This window comes from Schistocerca americana, chromosome 1, assembly GCF_021461395.2.
Source record: "Schistocerca americana isolate TAMUIC-IGC-003095 chromosome 1, iqSchAmer2.1, whole genome shotgun sequence".
Lineage (NCBI taxonomy): Eukaryota > Metazoa > Arthropoda > Insecta > Orthoptera > Acrididae > Schistocerca > Schistocerca americana.
In genome coordinates, this window is record NC_060119.1 from 645,418,673 (window position 1) to 645,423,873 (window position 5,201).

At 45.4% G+C, this 5,201-nt stretch overlaps 1 pseudogene; it reads right to left on the reverse strand.

Annotated features, from left to right (window-relative positions):
* Positions 1–1,527: 1,527 nt before the first annotated feature.
* Positions 1,528–1,645, reverse strand: LOC124558718 (annotated as a pseudogene).
* Positions 1,646–5,201: the final 3,556 nt, after the last annotated feature.

A 5,201-nucleotide genomic window follows, 5' to 3' on the forward strand; every position in this document is an offset into this window, starting at 1 on the left:
ATGAAAATGCACTCGTCATTAAACACCATCTGAGGCAATGATTTATGGTTAATAACATTTCTGAAATTGGTTAGCCTGCCCAGAGTACCAATGTGAATCTAAGTGAACACCTTTGGAATGAGTTAGAATGCCAACTTGGCCCCAACGTCCAACGTAAGTTCCTTCTCTCGTTTCGTCTCGTGAGGAAGAATGGGTTGCCACTCTTCCACTTACATTTAGACACCTCACTCAAAGTGTCTCCAGTAGAAATCGAGCGTCATAAAGGCGAAGACTAGACGCACCCCACATTAATGTTCACTAACAGGTGTCGGGATACTTTTGATCAGATAGTGTAATTTGTAGGAAGCATTCTGGGAGAGTGCAGTGCACCTGTAGAGTAAACTGCTAGTGTGATCTTTTGTAGAATGTGATTCCAGTGTTTGCAGTCCTTACTAACTAGGCTTGACATCAAAAATGGAATGAATTCAGAGACAGACTGCTCAAATCGAAACAGACGATTATAAGACCATGCGTAAGCGTTAACAGAGATACCCGGAGAACTTAAACAGGAATCTTGAGATGAAAGGGAACGTCTCCGCGCATAACTCTGTTGGATAAATTCAGACAACCGGTAATGGGTAATATTGTGACACAGCTCTGCTCCTGTCATCAACTATCTCTCCTATGGATCATGAACAGAAGAGTATTAGTCCACGTACAGGGACGTATAGGCAGTCATTATTGACATTGTTAATTTAAACTTTCCCTTGAGAATAAGGAAAGAAAAGAGACTTTTGTAAAAGTTATGCAAAAGTAATTACAGGCCCGTCGGAATCGACCGACCACCGTGTCATCCTCCGCCAATGGCATCATTGGATGCGCTATGGGGGGCGTGAGGTCAGCACAGCGCTCTCTTGGCCATTGTCAGTTCTCTTGGCCAGGAGCCGCTAATACTCGGTCAAGTAGCTCCTCTACTGGCATCGCAAAGCTGAGCGCACCCTGTTCCATTCCTTCGACCTAGGAGAAATCCCTGGCGGGACCGGGAATCGAACCAGACTCCTCCGCATGGCAATCAGCTGCGCTGGTCACGCAGCTATGGAGGCGCCCTATTTTTAATTTTATGCTGTTAAAATTCACAATATTTCGGGATAATATATCCACAAACGTCAGTTACACATTGCTAGAAAAATGGGTCTCTTGAAGAACGATTTTAGACAAAATCTCTGGCTGGACACTGTAGCTTAGGTGGCTTTTGTAGGCCTATTTGAGGCTGTTACTCGGCTTGATAGACCACAAGTGTCCTACATCAATTTCGTCTTCACCTACCTACGGCAAAAAAAAACTTCTCCTGAACAGGCCACGAAGGCCCAACGGTACCGACCGTCCGCCTTGTCTTGCTCAGCCCAGAAGCGTCACTGGATGCGGATTGGAGGGCCATGTGGTAGCACACCGCTCTCACGGTTGTACGTCAGTTTCCGAGACCGGAGCCGCTATTTCTCAGTCATTTAGCTCCTCAGGTTGCTTCACAAGGGCTGAGTGCATCCCGCCTGCCAACAGCGCTTGGCAGACCGGATGGTAACCCATCCAAGTGTTAGCCCAGCCCGGCAGCGCTTAACTTCGGTGATCTGACGGGAACCGGTGTTACCACTGCGGCAAGGCTGTTGGCGCCACTTTGGTACTTTGACGGACATGCAGACGCGGTTTAAAAAGGCATTTCAAACACAGTCGTTATCCCACAAAATATCGTCCCTGGTTAAGCGATGATCGGCAGGAACCATCAAATACGTAGATTAGAAAAAAAAATTCTGGCTAAAAAGATTTCTGTTTTAGGGCGATGATAAATTTGTTCTATCTTCTCATCCGAAATATTCCTTTCACTAACTTTTCTTCAATTTACTATTGATTCCAGGCAACCTATGGCTCAACAGTTAACAAAAAAACTTAGGAGCACCGTTTTCGATTTTAAAGAAATGGCTGAGGGCTCTATACGAACTTAATTATGTAGACACTGATTAGCCAGAACATTATGACCAACGACATACAATCAATATAAACACGTCCAGGCGGTAGAAGCGTCACATGGCGACGAATGACTGCTGGTGAGACACACTCATGATGCACATAGTATCAGTGAGTGGGCTGTCCGTGAGTGGAATGGGGAAGGCGCGGTATCTGTCTCAGTTTGACCGAACGCAGATGGTGATGGCCCGTAGGCTTGCCGCGAGCATTTCGGAAACTGCACGACCTGTCGTGTGTTCGAGGAGTGTTGTGGTGAGTGTCCCATAGCAAAACCAAGGCAAAACCACGTCCTACGTCGTGGGGTTCGGAGGCCACCCGTCATTACAGATGTCGGACGTCGTAGGCTGGGCAGACTTGTAAAACAAAAAAGGCGGCGAAGTGTGACGGAACTAACATCACATTTTAATGCTGGGCAAAGTACAAGTGTGTCTGAATATACAGTGCACCAAACAATTCTAAAGATGGGCCTCCGCAAGCGGTGACCTATGCATGTGCCAATGTTAACACTACGACATCGGCTACTAAGACTGAAATGGGCAGTAACCACCGGCACTGGACGTTGGCGCAGTGGCAGAGCGTTGCATGGTCTGATGAATATCAGTACCTTCTCTCATCATGTCGATGAGACGGCGTGAATCCGACGTCTTGCAGGGGAACAGTTCCTTGAAACCTGTACTGTGGGACGGAGACACCATGGCGGCGCCTCAATTATGTTCAGGGCAATCCATGGGTGAGTGGAGCTCGTGCAAGGCACCAGGACGGTCAAGGAGTATCATACGCTTGTTGCAGACAACTTACGCCCATTCATGACGATCATGTTTCCCGACGGCAGTGGCATTTTTCAACAATATAATGCGCCATGTCACAAGACCAGAAGTGTGATGGAGTGATTTGAGTTGCAATTGATCTGGTGGTCTCCCAAGTCTCCAGATCTCAACCCAATCGAACACATCGGGGACGTGATTGAACGTGGCGTTAGAGCTCATGGCGCGTTCCCCGGAATGTAGAAGCTAACATTTATTATACTGTCAAGCGACTATAGACCTTAGTGTGTGACATACATTTCAACTTGGTACCACTACCCGTTTCTAATGGTTCAAATGGCTCTGAGCACTATGGGACTTAATTTCTGAGGTCATCAGTCCCCTAGAACTTAGAACTACATAAACTTAACCAACCTAAAGACACCACACACATCCATGCCCGAGGCAGGATTCGAACCTGCGACCGTAGCGGTCGCGCGGTTCCAGACTGAAGCGGCTAGAACCGCTCGGCCACACCGGCCGGCCCGTTTCTGAGAAAAAGGGGTCTTAACAGACGGATGAACCTACAGACAGAATTGTAAGAAATGAGAAAAAAATTATTTTTCGTTTGATATAATTAGAAAAGAACAACTTTCGAATTTTTCTCCTGGTTGTAGCGTAAACCCTTGTTCTCGAGCAAATTTCATAATTTTAGATGAACGAGAAGTTTGAATTCGGATAGCAAGTAACAAAAGAAATTTTTTCTTCTGACATTATTACAAATGAACAATTTTCTGATCTTTTTTTCCTTCGCATATAGTGCAAACCTTTCTTCTTGCCAAATTCCATGATTACACGTCAAGGGAAAGTACTCTATAGGTATTGATGAGTGAGCTTGAGAGTATCAAAGTATGTTATATAAATAGCGGTACCTTTTGATTACATGGACTTAGAAGCTTAATATTTTCTCTCCACTAAATGACTATAGACCTCAGTATCTGATTAAATTTCAAACTGTTACGTCTACCCCTTCCTGGCAGAAAAGGGTTTTAATACACGGAAGGACAAACAGACTGCCGGACATCAAATGACAAAATCTTTTTCGTGTTATACATAGAAATTAAAAATTTCGAATTTTTCCCTTTGTACTGCGAAACATTTCTACTTGCCAAATTTCATGATTCTAGACCAACGCGAAGTACAACATAGGTTGTGATGAATGAGTTTGCGAGTATCACAATGTTTTGTCATAAATGGCTGTATCTTTTGGTTGCATTGAGTTAGAAGCTAACATTTATTATACTGCCAAAGGACTGTAGACCTTAGTATGTGACATACATTTCAACTTGATACACTCACTATCCGTTCCTGAGAGAAAGAGGTCTTAACGGATTGACGGTCCGACAGATAGAATTGTAACAAAGGCAAAAAAAATTATTTTCGTTTGATACAATTAGAAATGACCAACTTTAGGATTTTTCTTTTGAGTGTAGTGTAAGCATTTGTTTATTGAGGAAATTTCATGATTCTATGTGGACGTGAAGTACCCTGAAGATTTTGATAAGTGATTTTGGACTATCAAAATATGTAACATATATGGCCGTATCTTTCTGTTGTATTGACTTAGAAGCTCATTTTTTCTTTTTTTTTTTTTTTGCGTCTCCAGGGCAACGTAGAAATTAATATGTGAGATAAATATCAACTTTATACGCCTACCAGTTCTCGAGAAAAACGATTTTTGACAGTCGGACGGCCGACCGATGTTGCCGTGCGGTTCTGGGCGTTTCAGTCTGGAACCGCGTGACTGCTACGGTCACAGGTTCGAATCCTGCCTCGGGCATGGATGCGTGTGATGTTCTTAGGTTAGTTAGGTTTAAGTAGTTCTAAGTTCTAGGGGACTGATGACCACAGATGTTAAGTCCCATAGTGCTCAGAGCCATTTGAACCATATTTAACAGTCGGACGGACAGGCAGATGGACGGACAACAAAGTGATGCTATTAGGCTTCCGTTTTTATCGACTGAGGTACGCAACCCTAAAAATGGTTGGTTCGACAGGCGATGGACACTGTGGATTACTTACGCGGAAAGACAGAGAAAAATGAACACACACACGTACACGCACGCACACGCATTCACCTAAGAGGCAGAAGGCAAGTGTGAGGTATGCCCTCGGATGCTCGCTAGATGTCGGAGGATTCTGCCAGCTCTTGCTGCGCACTCCGGCCAGCACTTTATCATGATTTCGGCGCCTTCAGAGGCAAGACTGCAGCAGGAGCTGAGAGGTGGGGGAGCAGACTGGCCGCATCCCCACTGCTCCGAGCGATGCAGCGCGCTGCGCCAGCACGCACGCCGCTACACGACGGCTGAGTGAGGCGCCGTGTTCGCTGCTGGCTTACGGAGAGCAGCAGTCTGTTGCAGTTCTCTGCTTGTCTAGTCGCACACGTTCTCACATCCCTCC